Source organism: Cherax quadricarinatus, chromosome 35 (genome assembly GCF_038502225.1).
Source record: "Cherax quadricarinatus isolate ZL_2023a chromosome 35, ASM3850222v1, whole genome shotgun sequence".
Taxonomy (NCBI): Eukaryota; Metazoa; Arthropoda; class Malacostraca; order Decapoda; family Parastacidae; genus Cherax; species Cherax quadricarinatus.
Window position 1 is genome coordinate 20,566,500 of NC_091326.1, and position 14,277 is coordinate 20,580,776.

Genomic DNA, 14,277 nt, shown 5'->3' on the forward strand with positions numbered 1-14,277 from the left:
AAGGCCTACTGGCCCATGCGAGGCAGGTCCAAGTCCCTACCGGCTTAAGCCAATGCACCCAACCTAGTCAGGTCAGGTCACATTGACTTAAGGGAGGAACACGGCAACCGACCTGTTAGCACAAGCTATCAGGTCCAACTCACACCCACCCACATCTACTCATGTATTTATCCAACCTATTTTTAAAGCTACACAACGTTCTGGCCTCTATAACGGTACTTGGGAGTTTGTTCCACTCATCCACAACTCTATTACCAAACCAGTACTTTCCTATATCCCTCCTGAATCTGAATTTTTCCAACTTAAAACCATTGCTGCGAGTCCTGTCTAGGCTAGATATTTTCAGCACACTATTTACATCCCCTTTATTTATTCCTGTCTTCCACTTATAAACCTCAATCATATCCCCCCTAATTCTACGTCTTTCTAGAGAGTGCAGTTTCAGGGCCCTTAGTCTATCCTCATAGGGAAGGTTTCTGATACATGGGATCATCTTTGTCATCCTCCTTTGTACATTTTCCAGAGAATTTATATCCATTCTGTAATACGGTGACCAAAACTGTGCAGCATAATCTAAATGAGGCCTAACCAAGGATGTATAGAGTTGAAGAACAACCTGAGGACTCCTATTATTTATGCTTCTTGATATGAAGCCAAGGATTCTATTAGCTTTATTGCGAACACTTATGCACTGTTGTCTTGGTTTCAGATTACTGCTAACCAGAACTCCTAAATCTTTTTCGCAATCCGTAATATTAAGATCTACATTATTTAGTTTATATGTGGCATGGTTATTGTCCTGTCCAACATTTAGAACTTTGCATTTGTCTATATTAAACTGCATCTGCCACTTCTCCGACCACTGCATCAGTCTATTCAAATCCTCCTGGAGTGCTCGAATGTCCTCGTCAGAATGAATTCGACGGCCTATTTTGGTGTCATCGGCAAACTTGCCGATGTCGCTCTTTATGCCCTCATCTATGTCGTTTATGTAGATTGTGAACAGCAGGGGGCCCAACACTGACCCCTGTGGAACACCGCTCGTGACGCTTCCCCACTCTGATTTCTCCCCATTTATGCAAACTCTCTGCTGCCTATTTGTCAACCATGCCTCTATCCAGGAAAAAATTTCTCCTCCTATTCCATGTGCTTTAATTTTCCTCAATAGTCTCTGATGTGGGACCCTGTCAAAAGCCTTACTGAAGTCCATATACACAATATCATATTCATTACCATGATCTACCTCCTCAAATACCTTAGTGAAAAAAGTTAATAAATTCGTAAGGCAGGAACGCCCCTTTGTAAAACCATGCTGAGATTCGTTGATTAATTTATGCTTTTCAAGGTGGCTACGAACTGCCTCGGCAATTATTGATTCCATAAATTTTCCCACTATGGAGGTTAGGCTTATTGGTCTATAGTTCGAAGCTAAGGACCTGTCACCTGTTTTGAAAATAGGTATCACATTTGCCATTTTCCACTTATCTGGCACCATGCCAGTTTGTAGTGATATGTTGAAAAGATTAGCCAAAGGTGTGCTAAGCTCCTCTTTACATTCCTTTAGAACCCTTGCATACAGTTCATCAGGGCCTGGGGATTTGTTAGGTTTTAATTTATCTATTTGCCTAAGGACCATGTCACTTGTGACCCTAATAGTGCACAGTTTATTATCGTCCTGTTCTACATAATTTATCATTACTGGAATATCGCTGGTATCCTCCTGTGTAAAAACTGAGAGGAAGTATGTGTTAAAAATTCTACACATTTCCTTATCACTGTCAGTGAGCTGACCCGAGGAACTTTTGAGTGGGCCTATCTTGTCCCTGATCTTACTTCTGTATACCTGAAAGAATCCTTTTGGGTTAGTCTTCGATTCTCTTGCAACTTTAACCTCATAATCTCTATTTGCTTTTCTAATTCCCTTTTTTATTTCTCTCTTTAACTGAATATATCGATTTCTTAATTGCCCCTCTCCTCTTTTGATTTGCCTATATATGCCTCTCTTTTGACCAATCAGATATTTTAATCTATTGTTCATCCATTTAGGATCATTTTTGTTTGATCTGATTTCCCTATTTGGAACATAATTTGACTGAGCAGCTAGAACTATGCCCTGGAAAGCATCATATCGGCAACCATCACCACCTACCTGACCCCTAGTCAGGTCATTCCAGTTCAGCCCACCTAAGTAATTTTTCAGTCCTATGAAATCAGCCAAGCGAAAGTCAGGGACGGAGACTTGATTGCCATTATTAGGGGAATTCCATGCTATGTTAAAACTGAGTGATTTGTGATCACTCTCCCCAAGCTCATCATTAACCTCAAGATTATTAATTAGTGTTTCCCTACTGGCAAGAACCAAGTCAAGGAGGTTATTTCCCCTAGTTGGCTCTGTCACAAACTGTTTTAAAAAACAATCCTGGATCGTATCAAGAAAGTCACCCGACTCTAAATTTCCTGTCAAATTGCTCCAGTCAATCTGTCTATAGTTGAAATCTCCCATTAGCACAACATTTTCGTATGTAGATGCCTTACGAATTTCGTCCCATAGAAGTTTACTGCACTCCCTATCAAGATTTGGGGCCCTGTAAATCACACCCAAAATTAGTTTTTCTCGGCCCTCGAGAAGCTGTAACCAAACAGATTCAGTGGCTGACGCTTCTAATTTAATATCTTGTCTAACACAACAATTTAAATTGTCTCTGACATACATCGCTACTCCACCACCTTTCCTGTTGACCCTGTCAGTGTGGAATAATTTATAGCCTTGTATGTGACATTCAGAGGGCATCTCTCTATCTTTCAGATTGAGCCAGGTCTCTGTTATAGCAATAATATCTATGTTTCCTGCACTTGCAATTAATCTTAGCTCATCTATCTTATTTCTAACACTCCTGCTATTAGTATAGTAAACCTTAAGGGAGCTAGTCCCTTGCTGCCCTCTGCTGTCCCCCTTTGTTTGCTGACCTGTTCTATTGTCTTTATTTATAACTTCATGCTGAATGCCTTTTATACATTTACTGTTTCCAACCCTAGTGTTGCAACCTGCTTGTTTCCCACACACACCCATACCTCTATCTTCCATCAGTTTAAAATCATAGGCATTTCACCAATGGCCTTCTCAATCGAGTCTGCAAGTGCTACCACCCCTGCCCCAGAGAGATGAACCCCATCCCTTGCATACATATCATGTTTGCCATAAAAGTTGTTCCAGTTGTCAATGAATGGGATTGCAAGTTCCTTGCAGTATCTGTCTAGCCAGCAATTTACACCAATTGCCCTAGACAACCATTCATTTCCTACTCCCCTTCTAGGCAAGATGCTACATATGATTGGGATCCCTCCCTTAGACTTAATGAAATCTATAGCTGACCTGTACTTATCTAGCAGCTCTTCTCTCCTACCCTTCCCAATATCATTTCCACCAGCACTGAGACAGATAATGGGCTTGTTCCCATTACCTGACATGATATTATCCAGTCTGTTGACAATGTCCCCAACACCAGCTCCAGGGAAGCACACTCTATCTCTCATCTTCTTATTCCTATTACAAAAAGCACGATCAACATATCTTACCTGAGAGTCACCAACCACAAGAATGCGCTTACCTTCATTAGCAGGGGCAGTAGTACCCTTACCTTCACTGGCCACTGAAGTACATTCATCCTGGAGAACAGAGAAGCGATTTCCTACCTTCAGATCTGCACTCTTAACTTTCCTTACTCTGATGCGCCTCCCATTACTGTGAACAACTCGCCACTTGTAGCAGGTGCTGGCCTTCACCTCACTGCTGGTAGCCGTTGCTACCACCCCACCTACAGCCTCCTCACAGTGAGAGACAGACTGCACCTCACTGCTAGAAGCCTCATTCCCCACATCTCCAACCACCTCACACTCTCTCCCAGGCCCATTGAGGTGGACCTTCAGCCTCCTAATCTCCTCCTGGAGAAGCAAGACCTCCTCCTTCAACTCTCCAACCTCAGCTTTTAAAACACTGTAGAAGCAAGCCATGCTTTGTAACCGTCCACGCTAATCCCCAAGCAGCTCAGGGTCTGTGACCTCACGTGACGACTGACCACTGAACACTGACGACTGACCACTGAACACTGATTGATGTCAGCTAAACCTGTATATCTTGTACATGTACTTGTAGAAATAAATATATTATTATTATTATTATTATTATTATTATTATTATTATTATTATTATTATTATTATTATACGTGTTATATTTTGCGGCTTTAAAATTTTATGACCTCCCTGCAGGATATTTAGTTAATTTAGCATGTCATAATGCATCGCACCTTCACGAACAACTTAATATTAGGTACCTACGGATACTGGCTGTTGTGGTGTGGACCCTGTAAATCCGACTTCATCTTTGGCTTTCGAAGTATGTCTACTTTTAGCGTTCATATTCAGACTAATAACCATAACGGATTAGATTTGTCTACATGAGAATTGCACTTCCAGTAATCTTCACACGGTTAGGATTCCAAAACCGTACAACTATGATAAACTATGTCATCTTTTATTTTTCGATTTTGATATGACGAATGAAAAGAGAATTATTTAAAATGCCTGGATCCCTTTTCTTGTACGAATATTCATTTGAGGTAAAATAAATGATGAACTCTCTCCTGAATGTTTTATAGATTGGATTGGGTTCCATAGGAAGGTATGGCATTACGATATTTAATAGAAAAGCACTCTGGCAAAGGGTTAAATATATTCTTAATTGGTGATAACAGAATTTAGGAAAAAATTCTTGTTGGTTTGGTCACCAAGGTTAGCCGAAGCTTAAGTCAGGGGCTTTTCGCATTTCATCGTTGCTGAGTGAATGCCAGAATGCTTCATCCTTGAAGCTAGGATTGGTTACGCGACTGGCACCCGGATCTAGTGTAGATTTTTAGTTTTGCGTTTACCTTGTAATTCTTTGTTTCGTGACAGACTTGTCCTATAGGCCAATGTTACTCGGTATTCTATCAACTCTGTTAATTAATTTGTTACAAGCTTTTACAGCCTCTCCGTGTTAGTGACGTGCTCCAGCTTGCATTCATTAACAGAAACTTAGCTTACCTTAGAGTGGTTGTTAGTTTTGTTTGCACGTCGGCCTATTACATCTTTTGCCATGCATATTGCTTTCAAGGTTGAGCGCTTCAATGTGCAGGGGGTCATGCACCTATTGGGAAATATAGGGGTATACCCAATTCCTTGTATCAAGAGCCCTTCATTAGCATCAAGACATCCCTTGAAGGCAGAAATTGTTGGATCTAGTTTAAAATTTTAAGGCTACGGATGTTGAATTTTTGGTCCGCCTGACTTATTCGTAAGGACCTATTTGTGATTAAAAATAAAGTTATTATAATGGCTTCGTCAGAATTATTTTCCAGCTTTGCAATAGTTAGTGTACACAATCTTCCTCTTAGAGCATATTCTTCTATTATTTAAGTAACAATACTTTTTATACACCGCTTTTGTAATTTCAGATTGCGCCGTCTTGTTCTTCTTGGTGCTAGTTTTTAAAGGATTTCTGTTTTCTTGTATATAAACTTACAAGAAGCATACTTAGTACTACTGACTTTGTTCATAATTTATAATATTTCTTAATTCTGGAGTCGATTATGTATTGGAACGAATTTTCTTTTTTCAATTTCAGCACGCCAGTAGAGCTCTATGCTGTGGATAATGTTGTATATATATATCCTTATATTGTGCTTAGAATATTTTAAAGCTAAAAATTGTTACCTGTCTGTCTTCTATTAACACTGGAATGTTATTCACATACATCATACTAGAAACAGTGTGCCCGTGTGATTTTTTTTTATCATAGTTACATTTGGAAATAGTAGACTGCCTCTCACAGTAACATTTTGGCTTAATCAATGTGTGGCTGTCTAGTGTCCACATTTTTAAACTTGCTACCAGAAAGTAAAATAAATATTGGCGAAAAAAAGTAAAAGTTTTAAATAGCGAGCTAGAAAAGTACCTGCAGTAGGTATCTGATTAAGCAAGTTATGATGGCTTTGTTGGCAGTGGTCAGCATCTGTTCTGACGATCAGAAAAATTCTGAAAACAGGTGACAGGCATGTCATTGTGAGGCTCTTTTGCAGAATATTTATTTCCCGAAGTACCACCCATCATCCCTACAGTAATAGCTGCATATCGTTTATGAAATTTCTCATGCCTAAGCTGTAAAACTCCCATTGCTAAAATAGGCCCATAAACATTCAGACAAATTATTTAGACATTTCGAAGTACTTCGAATTAAAAATATAAATCTAAAGCTGAGAGGTCTTAAAAATTACGAATTTAGTTCTAATTTGTAGTGAGAGCCCTTCAAAAATCTCATCCTAAGGCCATACTAGTAGGCCTTTTGTCCGGCTTGTGCATACTTTCTATTGCTTTGTAGCGTGGTAACACGTTAACAGCGTGACCATAACACTAGGTCATTCTACCATGGTGGTGCTGACTAAACAATCCAGCAACCCATTTTTCATTAAAGTTTGTATGAATTTATAGACTAGGACATTGAGCACATCATGAATGTGGTTTAGAATGCTACTAATGGATTTAAAATAGCTTGTATTGAGATTGTTCTCTAATGCGACAGGAAATTAGTGACGATATAAAGAAATTGGTATTTTTACAATTTATGATTGAAAATTGGTAATGATAACAGTAAACAAAAGATAATTTATAAATATTATATTTCCTAACTATCATGTAAAGAATCATATTTTTACCTTGACGCCAAGATAAACAGCGTAAATACTGTGGGAGTTATCTTGCACTGTAAGTTGTTTTCTCAGTGTCTTATCGTGTTGAGTTGCACCGAACTTGTTTGCACCATGCAGTGTCTGTAAAGATCGCTGTGGTTTGTCAACACACCACATGGTTCGGCTTCAGGTATACTCATGTCCTGTGTTATATAAGTATGCACACTCGCACCACTCCATTGCTCAGAAGGGCCCGGGCCGGGAGAATACCGGCGAATCTTAAACAACAACACTCCATTGCTCCTCTCTATCATCACCTTGAAACTTTCACCAAATCCCACGAGTTCATAAGCAATATCAATCCATTCTCCATCCCTCCCCTAATCTTCATCCGTTGCCTGTAACTCTGACCCTCCATTTTACCCATTTTCATTAGCCTGCAATTGAGCTCTTCTTTCATTCCCATCTAACAGTTCTTGTCCCTGCCCGACTTCACCTACTACCTTATCCCACTCATCATGTATCCGCACTGGTCTTTTCATATCTTCCCTTAACCTATGATCCTGGAAGTTTCCTTACAGCTGAAAACTTTTCCCCGTATTACTACTACTACTTATCCACTGACCCCTCACTTCTCCATCTCCCACACAATAATACGCAGTAACTCTCAAAATCAAGCTAATGACAAGGAGAAAACTAAATGAATACCACAAGTGAAGGCTGTCACTAATCTAAAAAGCTTAAACTAAAAGACAGAATAACATTGGAACATCCAGACACGTAGCCTTCGCTGAGACAGTTTCTGGGATAACTGCATTTTGACTGCTGCTCGATCCAAGAAAGGTATCGGTATTGTATAAATCCCGTTTATTTTGCCTCAATGCACGCAAAGGAATTGTGCAGAGTGCAACATAAATTTGTAATACAGTTAAACATTTAAATATGATACACCAGCATTAGCATTACAGTCTTGAAGCCTCTCAGAAGAGGCATTCTCCAGTTACTGGGTGGAAATCAGTTTATTTATAAAATTGGTGATTAAAACCTACTCAACCCAAAATCAATGAAGCTTTCCTTGAGAAAAATCACACCAGCACTAAAAGTTTGATGCTGACCAGAAGATTCGTTATTGAGTTTCACACAAATTTTAACAGTTCAAAGTTTAATAATGTTAGTAAATTGATAATTTGGTACCTACACTTTTATATAAATGTATCGTGCTTTTTCGTAAGATGTATCAGTAATTAAATATTGAAGCCTTTCACAACAGATATACCGTACAGTAATTATGCTATTTTATAAAGAAAAATGGCAAACTATTTTAAAATAAAAATAGCAAATGCGTACTTGCAAAGTTCAGTAACAGTCCAAAGCTTCCTCTTAGTAACACCTCAAGGAAGATTCCTTTGTTGGTGAGAGGTTTCTGATACAAGAAATTTTACCTGTTTCTTTCCTCTTAATAAATAAATGATGGCTTACCATCATCTATTCGTTGTGTTGTGCTTCTCCTAAATGTAATACTACTACTATTGCTACTATACTACTACTGCCGCTAATGACATGTAAGATAGAGGCCGTATTATGAACAAACAGGTGGTAATGCGGGTGGGGGGGGGGCTGAATTTAAGTGCAAAGCTAGTAAATTCGGTGGTCAAGAGCTGGAAAGGATAAAAATCCCCTCACCAGCATCAGAGAACCTCTCTTGAGGGGTGGATATTAAAAGGTTCCGTTTACCATAGGCCAGTAGACAGACCTACTAGAGTGCTTCTCAGTCATGTTCTGATGGGAATGAGTAGGGTTGGGTTAGATGAATTGTTCGCCCATTATGGTAGAAAGACAAGAAACAAAAATGTGGTTGAAAAAGAAAGATTTGTACCAGACAAAAGGTGGAAAGAGAGAGCTTGTAGTTTAGACTGCTTGAAGGGAGACGAGACTAAAACGGAAAGAAAAGTTTCTAGGAGTAAAACATCACACTGAATATACCTCTGGAACACATCAACAGTCCATTCAAACTTTCTTGTCTCGGTCTATTTTGGAACACTCTAATTCTGTTAACTGAATCACCCACCATTCCACATTCACACATCACATTCCACTGTTAGTACATACACAGCATATCATCTTACCATCGAGGTATTATCGTCCTGCCTTAAGTGTGGACCGATAGCTTGACTTTTACCTACGTTTATTACATACTAACCTTTACTTACATGTGCGTTTCTTAATTGTTCTTATTCCTGTAATATATCATTTGCAGCTGAAAAGACTTGGTCTGAGACCGCGCCGCGGAGACGGTAACGGGAACCATTAACAGATATCACTCAAAGACCAGTCCGAAAGGTTTCTTCCTGGTAAATAATATAATTATTTCTACAAGTACATGTACAACAGATACAGACCTAGTTGACGTCAGTGACCTACTACTGTATAGAAAACCCCTTATGCAGAGCATTTCGGGCAAATTAGGGCAGATTTGTCCCCAGGATGCTACCCTCACCAATCGGCTAACACCCAGGTACCTATTTTACTGCTAGATGTACAGGGACAGCAGGTGTCTTGTGGAAACGCATCCTAATGCTTCCAGTCGTACCGGGGATCGAATCCCGGACATCATTGTGTGATCTGAGTGCGCTAGCAATTCTCTTAATGTCTATTTTCACATACACAAATTCAATAAAGAAATAAGTGTAGAGGACCTGGGAGAGAGAGAACTATGTCGAGTCAGTCTCTAGCTACATGGTTTTCAAACAAACATCTTGGGAAACTTGGGGAAATAATATCGTGCAGAGATTGAGGATGGTCATTGTTATTGCCAATTTACAATTAACTCACAAACTGGAAATGAAATTTCAAAGGTTTTTAAGTGAGTCCTGGGCCATTATCAAGCCAGGACGGTTGGAAACTTTGAAAGCTGTCCGGAGTGTACTAACTGGAGAAGTCCTAATTATTGCCCGTGCCTTATCAGCCTCACCTCGATAGTGGGTGTATTATCAGATTAATTACTAGCAAGTGCAATTGGAAGTCACCTTGATAAGCAGGTCTATCAGTTCTAATAGTGTGTGACGTGTGTGAGTGGAAACAGTTACTGGACCTGACCAAATGTGTCCTTGCTCAACTTGCCGCCAGTACTTGTTTTTGCATCAGTCGTTTGGTGGCGGAGTATTTGTAATTAGGTAAGGCACTGGTTAACGCATATTTTGTCAGTCACTGTTGGGTAACGCACTTATTAACGTTCATTTAGTGTCATAGGCCGTAGTTGGACGTTAGGTAATGCACTGGTTTAATGCCTGTTTGGTAGCCTAGTGCACACATGGTAATTTAATAGAGCACAGGCTAACGCTTGTTTGGTGTCCTAGTCTGGACTTGGTATTTAGGTAACACTTGTTAACACATGTTTTGTGGGCTAATCTTCAGTTGGTAATTAGGTAACTTACTAATTATCGCTTTTGTGTCCCAATTCCTTGGTATTTAAGACTAACGCTTCTGATGGCCTAGTCCCTGCTTCATATTTAGGTAACACTGCTTATCGTGGATTCGATCCCATGTAGTTTTGGCCCTGCCTCGTGGTGAGCGAAAATCACATGACGCCTTAACCCACTGAACCACACAGTCCTAAAGAACCAAGCACCCGGCCAAGCTAGGTGTGTTACTCTTGGTCCGAAGACATACGGTGGTGTGGGTGCCTCTAAGCTAATTTCATTCTTATCCCCGTTTGGTGTACTAGCCTCCACAAGCAGTATATATATTATTGTGACCACGAACGAGTGGTACTGAATCAATAACACCACTGCGACTAGCCAAGGATTCGAGCGAAAATCGCAGTGTTATTGATTCAATACCACTCGTTCGTGGTCACAGTAATATATATACTGCTGACCGCTACTGGATTCACTCCTGGCTTGGTGAGCCCTATCATACCTATTCCTAAAACTATGGGTCCCGCCTCCACTTCACTGGCTAGGTCATTCCACTTCCTGACCATTCGAAGGCTAAATAAATGTACAATTTTCTCTTAAAGAGTTCTACAAACAGTATGTATAAGTAGATGCAGTAAGGGAAGCACGTTTTCCCCAGTGTTATCAAATATACCCCGCCTTGACGCTGGTGAGGGGCTCTTGATCTAGGGGGATTGGATATGTGCTCGAGTTCCAGAATTGAACCCGAATGTCATCCATCCCCCCCCTCCAGACACTATAATCCCTAAGGGTTTAGCGCTCCTTCGTATATATTATTAAGACATTTGACACGTTAACAACTCTTTCTCTGTATTAATGTTAATAACCATACAGCAGTTGTTCACAAGCTTAAATATTTCAGAATAGTTCAAGAAATATTTCTCCTTTTTAAGTGACAGTGTTGTAAATGTTTGTGTTCAGGAGGTAGTATTATGGTTAGGTTTTTACAACATTCTCCGAACTAGACGCTATATATCGGTCCCCCTTTGTTGAGGAAAAAAATTGAAGCGGTAAACCCGTGCGGGTCATTCAGCACAAATAGTTGTGGCTCCATACTCCGTCCACTAATGGCGACCCGACCTCTATTCAGTTAATTTTATAAATACTCTTGTTTAAAAATTACCAACAAGCTCTGCGTTCATGATAAGCCCGAGTCCTTGAGCCGAGTGACCCATACGAGTTTAGCTCTGTACATAGGAAAATGTGAAAGCATAATTATCTTTGCTGTGAAACCATGCGAGGGATTGGTGGAGCCAGCTGCAATAGGTGGTAATGTGGACGCTGTTGGCCAAAGGTAGAGGCTGTAGCGAATGTTACAATGTGTGGCGGCTCACTGTTATCATGGGTAAACTGCTGCTTTGACCTTCACGCACCAGTGTTTTCAGCCTTCCAAAGCGAAGGAAATTTATTTTACTTCTTGCGCTTGCAACAACAAAATGAGAGGAATTTTCTCTTTCACTGTAAAACGAGATTATTGAGCGTTCTTTGTTAGAAAAGCATCATAAGATGTTTTAAGAGTTATCATTTAGTTACTGTTTTTGTAAAAATGAAATGAGACGTTTATTTAAAGTTTTTATTGTATTTATCAAACTAATTGATTTGTCAACTTTCACTTTATTTAGCGAGAATATCTTTTAAAGCTGAAGGCAGCTATTGACGGTATACTTGAAGAGTTCATTTTTAATTGATGAGAAATGTGAATTACACGTAGGTTTGTTTTTTACTGGGTGAGCCGGCAAGCCAGCGGAAGGCCTCTGTTAAAATGACTCAAAACTCTCCCCAGGGTGGGTCAGCATGAGACTTTTCGTGTCGGGAGAAAATTTCCTACTTCTTCCTAACACAATACCTTGATCCATCAGTCACACTTGCATGGAGTTGCTGGCCACTGCCCAGCTCCTTCCTTTATGCGTTTGAATTACCCTGGCCTTCTTGCACAAAGAGTCGTTTAGCGTGTGTTTGACAGAGTTGGTAAAGGTAAGCGAGGTGATGCCAGGATAGCGGGGTACACCGATGTAGTGGATCTGGGCTAACCTTGTCCACCCCACATCTTTCCCATGTCCAGTGCTTGACGATAGAATGAAAGTCTTCCTGTGCAAACCACCACCACTATTTTTTTTCCTTTAACGTTCCTACCATCCAACATATTTTCCTTCCTTCTGTCATTCACCTTCTTTTCTTCCCTCTCGTTCTCCCTCCTTTCATTCTTTCCTTTTTTTTCATTCTTTCCCCTCCCTCTCCTTCCATCTCCTTTCAGTTCCATCTCTCCCTCCTCCCCTTCCCTTTCATTCATCTCCCCCTCCATTTTCCTCTCCATTTCTCTCATTTCCCTTCCCGTCTTCGCCTCCTCTATTTATCTCTGCTTCTCTCCCTACCATTCCTCTATCTTTCTTCTCCCTCCGTTTCCCCATCCCAGTTTGGAATTGTTTTTTTAGCAAAGGCTAATCCTTAACACCTTGGTGCGAAATAGCACACCTGTGTGTGTGTGTGTGTGTGTGTGTGTGTGTGTGTGTGTGTGTGTGTGTGTGTGTGTGTGTGTGTGTGTGCATGCGTGTGCGTGTGTGTGTGCATGCGTGTGCGCGCGCGATGTTTCTGCCAGCTGGGTATTTGCATTTATCTTTGATTTCTGAGAAATATCTTGGCCATACTTCTCTCCTAGGTGTCACTACACAATACCCTTCCCCGTGATTTTGTAGAATATGTTATTATCTTTATTGCTAACCATGGATACGTTTTGATCTATTAATATTTGACGTTCTTCCCACCCAGGGAGGCGGCGGCTGTAACACCATTGTGAGTCTACTCGAGTCATCATAGACTTGGTGAACGGGGTAATTCATCCTATGAATATACCCTCTTCATGGCAACTTTTCTTATCTTTTAGTTTGAAATAGTTTACTCGTGTATTTGTCATAATCATGATAATTTTTTAGTTTACTCTTGTATTGGTCATAATCCAGACGTTAATTTTTTCCGGAATTAAACCTGATATTTTCGGCCATATTGCACATGCTTTTGAACCTTTTCTTTGTTTTCACTTAAATTGGTGTTGAATTTCTTTGGGAAAATTTAAACTTTTGGCCAAGCGTCTTTAATTACATTAGTAGAAGCAAAAGTTTCTTTAAATATTTAAACCGCTAAATAGCCTACAATTTTCTTCGGATTTTGCAGTACATAAATATCCCGCAAATAGAATGTAACAAATGGCGGCGTTTCGGTCCGACTTGGACTGGTCATTAGCTACTCTCGGCCCCGCCCTCCTCGCGCTTCTGCCTGACTGACTAGTTAATGGTGTCCAAGACGAGCCAAAATGTCATAAGTCTCATTTTCCTATGTGTTGGTTATTTATAAATTGTTCCAGTCACGGTATTGTCCTTTTTTTTTCACTCCTAGATAAATTATGCAAGTCTACATCCTCCCTCGCCTGGGAGTTTGTTAGTTCTACCTTATTCCTCCCATCAAGATCCCTTGACCAGCCTTCATGATTAAGGGATCTTGATTCGACGCCTTAGAATTATCCTTCCCTGGATCAAACCGAATTACCTCTTATTCCTCAGGTCTTGTATGACCCACACGGGTTTAAGTTGCTTCCCCATCATTATAAACACTACATTCTTTTCTTCACCAGAAAATTTGGTTTCTTTAACTGATATTGATCCAGCTTTTACCCCCCTTCCCTTAAAAGCCCGGATATTTTGTATATTTTGATATATCTCACAATAGTACCTAATGCAAAACAACCATGAGGGGGGGGATGGGTAGGAGTTGAATGATGACTAGCTAGCTGGAGTCGTTCCCTTGAACGAATCTACTGGACTTTCTATTAATTTCTCCAACACTGCAAGCTCCTGAAGATGTGTTGATTACAACACGAAAGGCCTAGAGCTATCCTTCAACTCCTCTCGTGGTTTCGCATGTTGTATCACTTGTTCGCGATTATTGCACAATAGTAAAAAAAATTTTATGAAGCTTATTTTATGAATTGGGCTGAGCCTTATCTTTTATTTCGTTCATTGTGACATGTAATGTTGATAAGGTAAGTTTGTGATGGATCAGATATCACGTCTCTTGTTTTCTCTCTTCTTGATATGTCACTTTGTAACGT